General features: G+C 34.0%; 1 long non-coding RNA gene across 2 annotated transcripts in view; it reads right to left on the bottom strand.

Annotated features, from left to right (window-relative positions):
- The window catches only part of LOC102163618 (uncharacterized), a 501092-nt gene that overhangs the window by 125710 nt on the left and 358301 nt on the right, over positions 1–17081 (bottom strand). Inside the window, exons 22-23 of one of the 2 annotated variants that reach the window (XR_014812954.1) lie at positions 11931–12009; positions 837–1029 (exon numbers count right to left, since the gene is read on the bottom strand). This is a non-coding gene — a long non-coding RNA (uncharacterized LOC102163618). The remainder of the gene's footprint in view (positions 1–836; positions 1030–11930; positions 12010–17081) is intronic. The other variant, XR_014812956.1, reaches the window with a different exon arrangement.

Genomic DNA, 17081 nt, shown 5'->3' with positions numbered 1-17081 from the left:
ATATATCATATAAATGGCATTGCTTTTTCTTGGGAAAACAGTAAGTAATACTTTAAAAATATGGTTTTTCAACAAAGACACTGTCTAGCTATAGTCAAACATAACATATCTAGATGGTTCAGCAATTCAATAAAATTGATTGCAAATAAGCTGAAGCAAGTTGTATCAGACAGAACAATTCAAAACTAGAAATAATCCTCACAAAACACTGCTTCAAAAATAAATTTGGAGAAGTACAATAAAATATTTACTTAAAATTTTAGCTGTTACAAATTATAATCAAAGTTGAAGTGAACTAGCTTATGATATGTGGAGGGTCATAAATCTCCCTTTTTTTTTTTTTTTCCATTTGAGGAAGGGCAATACTCTACTTAAATAGCTAAAGCAAACATCATTATTTAAGTCAAAAGAAATGTGTAAATGCAAAACATCAGGGGAAGTTTACCTCCAGATATGAAAGTTTTAACTTTCATTTTTGTTTTGAGTAGAGACATACATGATATTCAAAGAAATTTTAATCAGAGAGACATCTATTCAATCACTTTGAATTCTGAAGCTCAAAATGTATATAATCAGTTTATTAGGTAGTTTCAACTTAGTGAAGTATCATAAAAATGCCATTTTCTATAAACCGTTCTTTCTTATGCTAATGTCAACCTTTCATTTGCACCAAGAAGTATGGTCCTCTTAAGTATTTAAATTCCATTATTTTTTGGTTATGTTGTTTATTAAAACTTAGTCCAGTCCAGTTTAAAATTTCAATCTTAAATATGTTTCAGAATTTATTTACTCAGTCTCCCCAGCACAGCCTCCTCTAAAATGGAGGGGCATCTTACCTGGCTCTGAGACTTCCTGGTCTCTGATCCCATGGTATAGTCCAGAATGGGTAAAAGGCACTACAGAACTCCTCTTGCAAACATGAGCAGCCATACAGTGCTGGTGCCCAGGGGCTGTCTCCTTGTCTCATCTGCAGTGCTGTCAGTTTCCTTCTGGGATGCTTATATTGCTTCTCTGGATGCTGTGTGTTCCCTGTAGGAGGACATGTGTATCAGGTTCTAGAAGATTACTTGTAAGGTGTAATCATGAACTAACTTTTCCCCTACGATTCCTTCAAAATGTTTTTAATGAGGGATTTTTTTCCCCTAATACATAATAATATGCAGCAGATCAATGATAAAGTAGTTTCACTATTGCTATTATTTTTAATCTTTCTGACATAATAAATATACTCTGTTCTTTAAGTCATTAAACACAAAGATGTCTTTTGCTCTTGCTTAGGGGCTTGACACAAGGAGGACAGGAAGGACAGGATAGGCAGTTGGCAGCATGGTGGATAACAACCTAGGAGGTGGGCAGTTGGGGTTGGGTGGGGAAATGGCTCTACTTTTTTGGAACCTCCTTGACTCCTCTTTTTAGGGTCTGAATATTAAGGGCCCTTGTCCTCTGATTTGGGTCCTTGCTGCAATTCTAGTGCTAGTAGGTAAATCTTATTGTCTCTCACATATAAATGAGTTACTCATGTTTTCTGGGTTGGGGAGGCAAAAGGAACTAGAACCTGTTTTATTTTGTTTTCTTCTGATTTCTCTTTCTCACTATTCTTTTCCATCAGTATCTTATTCCAAAAAAATTCAAGAGTTGAGTAAACTTAAAATTCTTGTCTGCTATTCCACATTCTCACCCCAAATTTTGGAAAAGGCATTTGCCTATGTTGAAAATCTCATATGTATATATATATATATATAGAGAGAGAGAGAGAGGGAGAGATTGAGAGTTATAATATGACTATCAGGAAGCGCTAGCCATCATTATTCCATATTTTTTCATAACCATCTAAAATCTAAGGTTATAATTTTAAGGTTCTAAAATAATTGCATAAGAATCAAATGTAAGTCAATATTAAAAAATAAGAAATAAGATTCATAAGTGGTTGTAAGAATACCAATATCTTCTTTAATTACTGTTTTCAAATATTATATTTCAATAACCAATAAGCATTAATTTCTGTGCGTGATTTTAAGAACTTTGTTTAATATTTACAATGCTGTAGGGGAAATTTGAGCTCAGTACTCATAAAATGGTACAACTTTAAAGTTCCAAATGTTATATAAAGCAATAAAACTTGTTAAAATGTCTTCACATTCTATTTATCCATTTCGTTTTAGTACTATCAGTAAATATAAATGTATTGTCTAGCAACAAATCTGCTAAAAAGACGATGTAATAAAATATATTTATATTGACTATCTGCCCATTGGGTTTCACTGCTCTATAAATCCGTAAATAAAAATCTGTTGAGTATTAGAGCATCTTCCTTTATGACAGTTATTTTTATCACGACTTTTATTAAATTTTATGACGTACTTGATGTACATAAATATTAATATGAATTTTATTTACACCTTTTAGAGATTCTTGCAGTGACTTATACTGATTTATACAGACTCCTCAAGACATTTCATTTGAGAGCATTTAACGTTAAAATACATTGAGGTTAAGATATACTCTTTGAAAACAATTGTGGCTGAGGGGGGAAGTCTTATCTAAATGAATAAAATAAACTAAAATGTATTTTTAAAGTATAACACACATGATATATGTATTATGGCTCTGAACTAAAAAGAGATTGGAAATGGCATATTGAGAAGTGAGAACTCAGAAAATAATCAGGGTAGTCATATTTCTGCACATTTCTGAATATATAGAGAGGAAGAAGGAAATCTGATCTTGACTGGGATTTTAATTTGGAAATTACATTTACTGTTGTGGAGGAAATATAAAACAAATTCAGAAAGAATGAATAACCCTACTAGAGATCAAGGCCATGGACACAGAGTATATATATTGCAAGGGAAAAAAGAAAAGAAAACACTTTACTGTAGCAATATAGCAAAATAACTGGGGGAGAAGGAGAAATGTATTTTGAAGAGCATGTTAGAGGAAAGTAAACATGTTTAAAAATAATAATGATGAAGATGTCCTGGTTAAAGTGTCCTTTGAGGAAATATAAATTCATAAATAATTTTTTTCACTCATAACAGTGGATGTCCTGTTTCAAGAAAATAACAATTTTTGTTTAAATCTTTTGAAATGAGAGAGAAATGTAGAAGAACACAGAAGAGGATCAATGAAACTTGTTTGGGTTGTGCTGAGGAGGGAGGACTCAAATGAGGAAGGAAGAGGGAAGTCCAGGTGCCTCCTGTGTAACAGTAAAGCTGGATTTCAGGACTGAGTCCAAGTGCTGTGCAGGAACCTTAGGAATTCCAGGAATACAGGCAGCCAATGGCAGGTAACCCTTCTGTCTTCAAATATCCACTTAGCAATATTCTGCTTAGCAGCCCTGCTCAGTAACCACTTCCACAACCTCCCATTAATGGTAAAGAGCTTGGACACATTGTGTGCAAAAATGAGCCTGGAAGCAGGAGCGCCCCCTAGTCCAGGTAGTTCAGACAAGTGGGAAAAACTTCAATCTGCCCAAAATAAGCATACTCATCACATTCCAAAGTCAGAAAACAAAGTTACGCTAAGATAAACTAAAAATAACTAGATTCTTCTATCTAGGATTAGTCTTACTAAAAACATAAAACTTGGAAGATTTCCCATAAGTTATTGATTCCCAGAGTGATTTTATTTCTTTCATAATACTAAATTCTGAGTTTTTTTTTTCATCACAAAGAGAATAATTACAATTTCAATTACAGGTAAACTTAGAAACCTGTAATTTCTTTAATACCTTGGGTGTGTGTGTGTGTGTGTGTGTGTGTGTGTGTGTGCACGCGCGTGCATGCGTGTGCTGGTTTCTTTTTTACTTTATAGAGCTATAACTAATACATTTATAAAATATTTAAGGTATACAGTGTGATGATTTGATATACACATGCATCGTCAAAGGATTCTCCCCATCAAGTTAACATATCCATCACCTAACATATTTACCTTTCTTTGTTCATATGTTTTGGTGAGAACAAGAAACACAGCAGGACACTGTGGGATCCTCCCAGGCACAAAAACCTTATTGTATCCCTCATTTCTTGCTGTAGGAAAAAGTCTTCAGCTTCCTAGACTTCTCTGAGCTCCAAAGGTCACATTCAAGCAGTTAATAAATAAAGGATTTAGGGAATGCAGAAACAAAGGAAAAGTTGTTCAAGAAATAATAGTGCAGTGATGCGGCAAGGTCCTGGTTCCTCCTAGGGGATGTGCATAGCAATCTAATACATACCTCTGAATTCTTCTACCAGGTGGAGAATGGAAACTTCAGGCTGAGCACAAGCATGTGGACTCCATACTGGTTGGAACTAGCAGGCTGATGATTGAGATTCTTGGAACACCATTTTTAGCTCACCACCAACCAGTCAGAAAAAGTTCACACACCCTACAGTCCTACCCTCATATTTTGCCTAAAGAAACTCTTCCTTGACAACCAGGTCTTTTGAGCACTAGCCACATGTTCTCCTTGCATGATCCTGCAATAAACCTTTTTCTGCTCCAAACTCAAACATTTTGGTTTGTTTGGCTTAACCATGCATCTGGCACACAAACTGGGGTTTGGCAACAAACATTTAAGTTCTAACCTCAGCAAATTTCAACTATACAATATGGTGTTATAAACTATAGTCACCATATTATTAATTAGAGCATCAGATCTTATTCATTTTATAGCTGAAACTTTGTATATTTTTGTCAACTTCTCCCTATTTCCCCCAATCGCCATCTTATTTCACTTAGCATAATGCCTTCCTGTTTTATCTATATTCTTAGAAATATCAGGATTCCCTTCTTTTTAAAAGCTGAATAATATTCTGCCATTGTGTGTATATACCACAACTTCTTCATCCATTAATCTCCACAGACACTTAGGTTGTTTCCATAACTTGGTCATTACAAATAATGCTACAACAAAATGTCCATGTTTCTTTGTTTTCCTATTTGTTTTTTCAGTTTCTTGATGTACTATTCTTTCTGAAGTCTAACTTCTTCGCAACACTTTTACAAGTCAGTATCTTATTTTATTGTCAAAATATTTTTCTAAATTAGTTGTCAATATCATAATGGTCTAGGAAGCAATGAATTCAGAATCATTCACCTGTTTTCATGTCACTAGAGTATAATGTCCAGAGTGGCTTAAATATGTGTTGAGGAAGGAGTTTGGATCAGAGGAAAATAATCTTAGGCCTTGGCTTGAAAAGAGGCTCTACTTTTCTATATAACCTAATCTGGTGGCCAAAACAGCTGCTTAAGGACTCTTCACAGTAAGAGAAATATGTTAACAAAATTGTAAAATTTTCCCACCTCTTATTAATAACTAACCTTATAACTATATTTTCATAAAATGGTGTACTCTAGTTTTTATTTGTTTTGTAAGATGAAAATATTGCATATTTTTACTTTTGTTATATTGGTGTGATGTTTAAAAATTTATGTACTGATTTTTTATGGTATTTATTATTTTATAATATTCATTCCTTTACATATCATCCTAAGAGAATTTCAAATTACTGACTCCAAGTTTTTGTTGAACCCACTTAATATTTAAACAGAAATTAACATTTTCTCTCTCTCTACCATATTTGACCACTAATAGTGGTTTTTCAAAATAGGTTGTGACAAATAGGTTATACAATTGAAGTACTGAATTCTGGTCAATATTTTTTTAAAAATACAGAATGTAAAAGAATATATTAGACTAGATATGCATGGACCAAGAATTTTGCCTGCCATTTCAATAAACAAAGGATGTTTCAGTCATGAAGCCATCAGCTACTGCAATCCCTACTTTCCCTGCCTCGAAGCTTTGTGCATTGATCAGAAATGTTAATTTCTGTTTAAATATTTAAGTGTTCAACAAGAACTTGGAATCAGTGACTTTAAATTTATTCATTAAATAGTTAAGGTCTATATCAAATGAATAAATTCAATAAGCTCAAACTCTTACATTTTTGCATCTTATATACAGAAAAAGCACTAAAATCATTAACTTGAGATGTCTTTTTTTGGTAATTAGCAATAATATTTTCATGTCCAACTACATGTGTTTCCACACCCCCCCCAAAAAAATTTTCTACGTATCTTGGCTTCTTCCTTACATCTTTGGAATAGTTTCTCAGATATATCCAAGAGGCTATTTCTGGGCTATAGTCCTTAGTAAGGCCCAAAACAAAATGTAAATCTCAAATTTTAGGTTATGCATTTTTTTTCCCAAACAACAGAAGTCAAATAGACTTCTGTAGTCTATTTGATTAAAAAACAAAGAAGATATAAGAGTGAACATGGGTTCTTTACTTTTTTGTTTTAGTTAATATATGCGTGTACACAAACATACACACATGTACATACACCCACGTACAGACATACATTTGATGTGTGGGTATGTGTGTTTGTGTTAAGTATAGAGACAACATAGAGTATTTTCCTTCCTGGGCATTACATTACAATTTTTGAAATGTTTGAAAATTGTTTATCAATACCTACAGATTATCTTCAACCCCAGACAGAAAAAAAATCTATGATATATTGACAAAAAAACTGTTTATTAGCTTCAAAGGTAATTTATAAGAGATCAAATTGAGTCAATAATAACTACAGTAAGTTTAGAAAAAGGAATATGGAGGAAGACACAAATTGGAAGACTAGGAAAATGAGAAGAAATCAATTTGAGATCTTGATTATTTCATGTGGGGAAGACTTGTGGATTCACTGAATATAAAAGTAAACCAGAAATTAATGTGTCTAAATCCCATTTAACATTCTCACACTGAAGGTAGTCTTTGTCTTAAAGAGAGCTCTGCTGTGTTTCTGAAGTACATGTAAAGAAGATATTTTATTCCTAGGTTCATGGCCTGTCTAATCTCTTGCACTACTTATGAGGATGAGTTATATACTCCATTCCCATTTTAAAATAAATAAATAAGCAAAGTCTATTTAACTTTAATTATCTTTGCCACGTATAAAACCAAGAATTGTATGTTTACATATTTTATTTGGTATGAACTGACATGAAGTTCTCTGCATTTGATTTTTTTTAACTATATTTTTACATGAAATCTCAATCATGTCAAGCCTCAGAAGATTTTAACAGTCTTTGTCATGAAGCAAATGATTTCTAACTGCACACAGTTCTTAAGAATGTCTTTGAGGGTTTGTGAGTTAAAAACAGTATGTATACAAGCTGTATAAAATGAATGTTTTCTTAATCATATTTTTAATTTTGTAGTTTGTATATATTCCTCCTTTACCTGTTCCACCTCATCAACAAGGCAAAGATGAAATAAAAAGAACTGAATTAAATTTGGACCACACTTCCAGGATAAAAGAGGAGAACCAATTACAGACAGCAGAGACTCTTGAAATGGAGCTGAGTTTAGGAAGGGTCCAATAACCACTCTTCCACATGATTACATGAAATTTTTTGTTTCAGAAGGGCCAATGCCAAAGCCAAGGTGATGGGGGAAAATGAACTTTATTCCTCATGTATAATTAACCTGCAGTTTGGGGGGATGGTCTGGTTGTTTGCTTTTCTCAAGAGAAATTAATTTGTTTACCTTAGCAAAGTATGCTTATCCTTAAAGGAAAAACTAAGAAAATTTATTATCAGTTAAAGAGACAGAAGTTATCTTTAAGTACCCACCGTTTTGTTGTTTTTTAGGGCGACACCTGCGGCATATGGAGGTTCCCAGGCTAGGGGTCTAATCGGAGCTGTACCTGCCAGCCTATACCACAGCCACGGCTAGCAGGATCTGAGTCACATCTGCAACCTACACCACAGCTCAGGGCAACACTGGATCCTTAACCCACTGAGCAAAGCCAGGGATCAAACCTTCAACTTCATGGTTCCTAGAAGAATTTGTTAACCACTGAGCCATGACAGGAACTCCAGCCACTTTTTCTTTTCTTTTCTTTTCTTTTCTTTTCTTTTTTTAACAGTGTTACCTGGGGCATATAGAAGTTCCCAGGCTAGGGGTAGAATCAGAACTGCAGGTGCTGGACTACACCACAGCCACAGCAATGTGGGATCTGAGCTGCATCTGTGACCTATACCACAGCTCATGGCAATGCCAGATCCTTAAACCACTGAGCCAAGCCAAGGATCAAACCCATATCCTCATGGATACTAATCAAGCTTGTAACCTGCTGAGTCACAATGGAAACTCCTGAGAACATACTTTTGCATTAACTGTGGAATGATAACCACTGTCTCCATCATGCCCAAGTGACTGAGCAGGTGATTAGAAGAGGGCTACTTGTAGCTTCTGGGCAACATTTGGAAAGCTTAGTTTTTAAGAGACGAAGAGTGATAAAGGAACTGATGGGATTCATGAGGAGGAAGGAACTTGGTTGGGGAAAAGGGAGAGATAATAGAGACAAAAATGGTGTCTATAATCAGAAAGCATCTCACCCAGTGTGACACCCATTTCAATGATTGTCATCACTGTGAAGATATGCTAAAAGCTACCTGGTCTTTCAACAAAGAACTCCAAATAATTCCCATTATAGTTTGGGAAGTTTCTCTTGGAGGAGGGAACATGGCAAGACAGATAGACCAACAACAGAATTTGATTGGAGATTAAGAATAGGGGGCTTCTAAGAAGCAGACCAGAGTCATCACACTTCTGTGCAGTTGGTTCATGAGGAGCGAAGGAATTTAAGACAAGAACAATGGTAAAAATTCATTCCTGAACACTCTCTGTGGGTTAGTAATTTTCATCTTTCAAGAAAAAGAAACTGGTTACCCGTGATAAAATATTCAAAGGTATTCTATTATCTTCACATTGTGAAGAACTGTAAAAATCATGTTTCTCAAAGGCTGAGGAAATGAAAATGGACTATATTTATGTTATTTATAAACCAATGTCTCTAGGATATTACCTCTATTAAAAAAGCACTTGCATACAACATTTAACAGAGTTAGTGTGAACAACTATACTGCCGTATACAGACAATTCATTATTAACATTTTACCTCTTTAGCGCTTCCTTTGTAATTATGAATTATCTTCTTGAAAAGTATTATAACTATACTGTATTTTTGAAAACTGTAGATGTAATACATTCTCACAATTTACATAGCTTTCTTAATAATTTAAAATAGATAATATTGTAAATATTATATAGCAGAGCAAATAATTGAGAAACTATAGAAAGGTTAGAAAAATGCAAAGCTTTGAAAGCAGGGGGAAGGTTTTTGAGAAACAAAAAACTAGACCTGACTACTATTCTCCACCCACAATTGTAGGAGAATCTGTGAAGAGAATCTGTGGAAACTTGACAAATAATATCTAAGCATCATAAACCCATGAGCTTAGTCCAAAGCTGGTAGCGAGGGAATGGATTCTGGCAAGTTGGTCTACCATTGATGAGTAAATAGCGAATGTTTATTCAGTGCATATTTTTTTGCAAAAATAGTTTTTCTGAATTCTTTCCATGTATTAAATAATTAATCTTTACAATATTCTTATACAGTGATGACTATGATTGTTTTTGTTATAAAAATTATGGAATTGAGGCACAGAGAGGTAAAACAACTTGCCCAAGATCACACAGCAAGTAAGTTATAGAACTACTGAGACTTTAAATATATTAAAATATTTTAAAAAATAAAGAACCGCAATTTTTTTTTTTTTTTGTCTTTTTGCCTTTTCTAGGGCTGCTCCCACAGCATATGGAGATTCCCAGGCTAGGGGTCTAATCGGAGCTGTAGTCGCCAGCCTACGCCAGAGCCAAAGCAACTCAGGATCTGAGCTGAGTCTGCAGCCTACGCCAAAGCTCACGACAACGCCAGAGCCTTAACCCACAACCTCATGGCCAGGGATTGAACCCACAACCTCATGGTTCCTAGTCGGATTCGTTAACCACTTAGTCACAACAGGAGCTCCAAGAACCACAATTTTTCTTGGACCTCAATTCATGAAGGAATTCATACACATTAGTGATATAAATCACCGCCATATTTTGTGGAGTTTCAAGTGTTAAATCTGTCTATCTATACTAATGACTTACAATGAGATATCATTTTAAGGACAGGGAGTGGTGGCGGGGCTACCACACAAAGACAAATTCTAATATATTCTCATTAAAAACTCTAGTGGGGTTGGGACCCCTCACCCTCACTGCCACTGTTGTAAATATGATTACTCCCAAGAGGTTTTCTCGAAACCAAATATTTGTGATTTATTTACCACCACAGGACCTCTCTATTTAAGAGTCTGATTGCAAGTTAATACATCATGTGACAGAAACTTGCCATAACATAGCAATTATAAATATTTTAGATTTCTGTCCATAAATAAAGATTTATGAGCAAGAGTTATATTTTTCTTTTCTTTCATGTATAAATTGGCCTTAGGATTTTATGAATAATTCAATATGAAAAATATCATCTTTCAAATCTACGGTAAATAGTAAAGTTCTGTGTGACTTTGCACAAGGGTTTCTATGTGTATATATCTAAAAAAACAAGGTGTAATGTATAAAAATTAGTAAATTTTACTGTAACGTCTTCTGAACTTTTTGAGTATTTTCTTAAAATGTTATATGACAAAATGCAGCTGGTCTTAAAAAACCCACCTATAGAGTAGGGTGATTTGTGAAATACACATTTGAATTTAAGATATTTAAGAAGTGATTTATATGGTATTTTTCTGTTTGTGTGTATTTTAAAATCTAGAAATTTTAAGTGCAAACATTTTAAAAATAATGTCTTCAGTCTAAATTAAGGCTACATTCTTTGAGGGATTAAGAGTACTGCTAATTTTCTTGAAATAGAAAGAATATTGTGGATTTAAAAAAATATGTACAACCTGAAAGTTATGAGTGAAGTTTTATTTGGGCAAAGTAAAGATGATAGCCCAGGAGGCAGAATTCCAGAGAGCTCTGAAATACTTCTCCAAACATGCAGAGGGGAAGGTCAGTATACTTGTGATTTTGGTGAAAGGGGAAGGTCAGTATACGTGTGATTTTGGTGAAGGGGGAGGTACATGTAACTACGCATAAGTTTTATAGAAGTTTGCTGCTGGTCTCCTGAAGATTACTGCTAGTCACAAGGAGCAGACATCACCATGAAGAATTTAAGTGCTTTTCTAGATAAGAGATGTAAGAATTGGGCTCATAAAATCTTTTCCTGAAAATACCTAACTATCTGAAGACTTGTTCTGCTAGTTTTCCCAGAACACAGAGTGCCTCACTCCTGATCTCCACCCTAAGCTCCTTTCAGGGGGTGTTGAGGGTCAGCAGCTGCAGCTCAAGAGTCATTCCATGTAGAGGCAGATGGCAAGTGGTATGAAGGAAAGCAAAGCTTTGGCAATCACGCCAATCAATCTAATATTGTCCTTAAAATTCTTTTTTACTTAAAACATTTCTGAATTTAGGTCAGATCTAGAATACATTTGAAATATTTATATAATGTAATAAGTTCCTTATCCTTTGGTAAATATTCATTAATACACAATACAAAATTTTTGCTACGTATACTGAATATTTTACACCCACAAATTTAGAAAATTTTAATAGATGAAAAATACTAAAAATATTTTTAATTTCATTTATTTTCTGCTCTAAGTCCAATAATCAATATTTCTAATTTTTAAAGGAAATATTACCAAGTACTATTGCAACTAAATGTCTGAACCAACATTCCATGCAGATTGTTAGAGCACGGGATTTGAAATCCCTCAGGACTGCTTTAGGATTCTCAAGAGACTAGATATTGACTTAATGTTTCTAAGCTCAGTTTCTTCATCTGTAAGATTAAGATAACATTAATGCTTATCTTTTGGGTAAGTTGTAATAATTAAATGAGTTAATGATGTAAATCACTTTGCATGGTGCCTGTTGGGCTGCACCTAGCAGGCCTGCAAAGCCTGTGCTTGTCCTGCGTTAAGACCAAAGAAAAAGTCTAGAGTCAACAAAGCCATCAGTGGTTTAATTGATGGGAGAACTTACACATCAGAAGCACGGTCCTGGAGAAACACCCCACTGTGTATGGCTGAAGGCAGGCAGGATATGGAGGCAGCCTTCACACCTAAGGGGAAGGGGGAGATTGCCAGTTATAGGGGGAATTGACATCAGGTTGGCTCATTAGTTACCAGGGAAACCAGCAGAGGAGCATGTGCCTCCATGTCCCTTTGGTAAGAATAATCACCATCTGGGGTGGGGGCAAGTACTTAGGAAGTTCAGTGAGTGAATAGGGTATAGGTGAAGCAGGCACTGGTTGGGCAGGGGATGCAAGAGACAAGCCACCTTGAATGGCTTGACCATAGTGGCATCAAATAAATTACTAAATTATTAATTATTAAAATTAAATTTTATGTTCTTATATTTATTCAGGAAAAAAGGAGCCAAGGAAATTTGATAGCTCTTGGCAACAGTAGAAAAATCAATCCGTATCCTTGAACATGTGTTTTTGGCTATTTTTTCCAGTTTCAATAAGATGTAATTGTCATATAAAATTGTATTAATTTAAAGTGTACAACATAATGATTTAAGGTGTATATATTATATGTATACATATGTATATAAACTTCTGTTTACCCCAGTAAGTTTAGTTAACATGAATTACCTTACATACTTGCAATTTTTTTCTTGTGATGAGAACTTTTAAGATATATTATTAGTAACTTTCAAATACACAATTGTTTTCTTGCTATTAATAAGAGTAATAATTTAAATAATAATAGCATTAATGAGGATGATAATATTTAACTTGTATTTAACAATTAGTTAACTACTTTGTTTCCCTAAATCACTACAAGCCAACTTTTGCAGTGGTTTATATTTATACCCCCATTTCACAGATAAGACTATAGAAATTTACAGACAAAATAGTAAGTTAAAGGGAAAGAAATTCAAATTAAAACCTTAGGAAAACTTTCTTCAGTACTTGGTTTTAATAACTATACTATTCTTCCTCATCACACTAGTTGTATATGCACACACACACACACACACACACACACAGCAGAATCACAATTAATGTGATCATATGACAGACTGAGAAGAGAGAAAAATTTTGTTAGGGTTTTTATTGAAGAATGTTTGCAAAACTCTCTTATTTCACTTAATATCCACCCCTACCCAGTACATCTGTTTCCAGTGGTAAATGTGGGGGAAAGCAAAGAGAGCTTCCTGATATGTAGATTTGCCAATTGCAAATCACTATAATGTAAAATATTCTCATTAAAACTTATTTAAGCTACTAGTGGTGGTTGAAACTTGAAACAGCTTGCAAAATTACTGAAAACATAATAATTAATAATCGAATCTAGAGTTATCATGATGCACCTCCAGACTAAAACACTTCTGATCACCTAACATATTCCATATTTACTAATTCTATTTTTTTTTTGTTTTTCTTTATAAGTTTGTACCCACAGCATATGGAAGTTCTCAGGCTATGGGTCGATTTGGAGCTACAGCTGCCAGCCTATGCCACAGCCCCAGCAACACCAGATCTGAGCCACATCTGTGAACTATGCTCCAGCTTGCAGCAACACCAGATCCTTAACCAATTGAGCAAGGCCAGGCATTGAACCTGCTTCCTCACAGATGCAAAGTCAGGTCCTTAACCCACTGAGCCACAACAGGATCTCCTACTAGTTAATTTTAAAGTATTTTAAAATTACACTGGCCCCGAACTAGAATGTATGTTCCATGGAATAATGAAAATAGATATTTGATCTATTTTGTTGACTACTCTATCCTTAGCATCTAGAAAAGTGTAAAGTATACAATAGGCACTCAATGAGAATTTTTAAATAAATGAATGAATGAATTTTAAGTGATTTAAAAGTTAACTATATTAAAGTCATTGGTTATCCTGATTTTCCTGCCCAAATATCCCCCTGTATTTTAATTGGTACTATTATTTTATTCAAGTTCTTGTGTGTCTCTAATATGATTTATTAAAATTATTAAAATAATATTAAGGCTAATTTAGTTTATGTGTTTATTAAGTAGAATACTAGACGTTAAAAATTTAATATAGGCAATCAATGTCAGATGACTATGTCTGCCTTTTAATATTTGTAATACTTACATTTTTTATTGAAACTGTATAGATATGTTTATGTGTTACAGACAGACTGTTCAAAGCAGAAAAATGGATTAAACTATCATAATAGTCATTATGTCAATGTCTATGATCATTTTTGTGTTACTGTGTTAAGACAAGATTTCTATTTTTTTTTTTTTGTCTTTTCTAGTGCCGCACCCAAAGCATATGGAGGTTCCCAAGCTAGGGATCTAATCGGAGCTGTAGCAACTGGCCTATGCCAGGGCCATAGCAATGTGGGATCTGAGCCTCATCTGCCCCCTACACTACAGCTCAGGGCAATGCTGGATCCTTAATCCCTGAGCAAGGCCAGGGATTGAACCCTCAACCTCATGGTTCCTAGTCGGATTCATTAACCACTGAGCCATGATGGAAACTCCAAGACAAAATTTTTTATTGGAGACATTTATTTACAATTTAAAAACATCCAAGTTTGCTTATTTGGGGGTACAATTGAACTATTTATATTTTGATTCCGTGGTATGTTTCATTGAAGAATTGTTCCAGATTCTTATAACCCAATGGAGCTTTAAAAAAGTCATTAACTAAATTCTATATGTCTTTGCATCTATGGAGATATATTTACAGATAATATGTGTGTAAATGGACATGGAGAACAGACTCGTGGTTGCCAAGGGGGAGGGGAAGGGAGTGGGATGGATCGGGAATTTGAGGATAATAATTAGATGCAAACTATTGCCTTTGGAATGGATAAGCAATGAGATCCTGTTGTATAGCACTGGGAACTATATCTAGTCATTTATGATGGAGCATGATATGTGAGAAAAAAGAATGTATATATATGTGTGTGACTGGGTCAACTTGCTGAACAGGGGAGAATTGATAGAACACTGTAAACCAGCTATAGTCCAAAAAATAAAAATCATTATAAAAATAAAAAATAATTTTACTTTCATTTTTGCTATATTATTATTATGTAAATATTTTAGGTAAGTTTAACAGAGACCAAATAATTCATGGATCAGTGCATTAATGAACAGATTATTTTAGAAGTTATTTTTCTTGGTGAAATGTTTTAGTACAGTATGTGCATTTGTGTTTCTTTAATAAGGTTTAGTGGGATGATATATACACGCCTGGAACAACTCAGTACCTGGCACAATTCTCAAAGAATGTTAGTTCATCCACACAACATATTTTTTACAAAGCATATCTGTCATAGATTTTTCTATTCATGATTGTGATTTAAGATATCTCATTCAACTTCTCAGTCTTTTCAAAGTACTTCTGGAATCCAAAATCATGAAAGAATTTAACACATTTTACACATTGCTTCCTGCTCAACATTGCTAGGTATTACTCTAAGAATATAAGGGGAAATTGGCTGAGTGTGTTTGGAAATGCTTTTTAGTTATTCACATGTCTGCACATAACTCTTAGGTTATTTTATGTTCATGTTAAATGGGAGTAAAGGTGATGGTGGGACCTATAGAAGCCCCATCAATTCTTGAAAACATACATGTGGAGAGTGCTATCCCTTAAACAAAGCACCACCATGAAATGCAAGCAACTGACCCAAATACTGTGTTTGATTTTTCTTTGTAATGAGTTTTGATTTGCTGAAATCCCTAAGTACTCATTTACACAAATAGCAGTTACAGGGATAGTTTAGCTATCCAGAAAAAAAAAAAAAAACAAAAAACAAACCTAACTAAAAAAAATGAAATTACATCCATTAGTAAATAATTTAACAATGGTGTGTTAAAATATTTGTCTTTGATTATTTAAATCTGGAAATTATTAAAATTTAATTTTTAATGATATTTTAAATGAGGCAAAAATGATTAAATTATTACATAGTGCGACTCTATTATAGATGACATGGAGAAAAAATTTGTTGGTGGCAGCTAAGCCAAATGTGGAGTCTGCTATATTCCTCATCAATCAGTAGAATACTTCTCTTTCTCCAAACTTTGCAAAAATAGTGATAAATTTACCAAACGACTCCCCCCCAAATATCAACAAGTTTGCAATGAATTTCTCTGAAACAAATATTTTACATTTAAAAATTGTATCACTGCATATTCTCAGAGGTAATATGTTCGAGAAAGACAGCATTTAAACTATGGCTGTTCAAATTACAAAGGAGTCACCAATGCATAGTAATATATATATAAAATATTCTAATGACATTTTAGCATTATTGGTGCCATACTAACAACTAACCAAATAATTCATATTTTGAAATGTTTTGAAAATTTTAATCGACTATCTAAACATTGAATTCAGACCTTACGTCAGTGGAGCTCAACCTTTCTTGAGCAAAATATTTACTTGGGTTAATGGCTTAAAGTGATAATTCCTCGATGATGCCATGATTCCTTTCTTAGTATATGTGAAGTGACTTCAAGAAACCTGTATTTTTAACAAGACCCTGTGGAGTTTCTGGTGTAGGAAATTGTGTTCCCATAGCTCACACTTTGGAAAATACTGCCCTTCTCCCCTGAAACTAGTCTTGTGGCAGGATACAGATGATTGTCATGGACTAGCGACCAAATTGCATTGAGAGAAGCTTCCTCAGAGATTTTGTGTTTGTATCAGTGTGAAAACCATTGTGTGTGTCACCGTAGAGAGAAAGAGGATGAGAAAAATATGTGAAATCTCAATATAAATGAATACCAAGGCCTAGGATCTTGTTTTAATAGATTCAAATTAGCATCTATAAGAGGCTTAAAAAATGACCAATTCATTCACATTCTGCAGAGCTGGAATGAGAAGCCTATAACTTTAATTATTTCAGAATATTTTTCCAGGTTGATTACTACACACATGAGATGATCATTTTGCGGCTTAAATCACTAAGTTAAATAGGCCATAGTGTCTTCATAATACAAAAGTAAATGACAGATTGTTAATATAAATACTTTAATGGAATTTCGGATTAGTTAAATTTTTTAAAAAAAGGTGGGGTTTTTTTTTGCAATCCTCTTTTTCTCCGGTAAGTGAGGTATTGTGTTACAAAAAGCTGCCTCCTATTGTGTTAGTTTATCTTTAGGCAACAATCAGGCATTCTTATAAGAAAT

Source organism: Sus scrofa, chromosome 8 (assembly GCF_054392235.1).
Source record: "Sus scrofa isolate SSC_HxYL_T2T_F1_AM1 chromosome 8, Sscrofa_HxYL_maternal_Yorkshire_Landrace_v2.0, whole genome shotgun sequence".
Classification (NCBI taxonomy): Eukaryota; Metazoa; Chordata; class Mammalia; order Artiodactyla; family Suidae; genus Sus; species Sus scrofa.
This window is presented reverse-complemented; position numbering and strand designations above follow the sequence as displayed.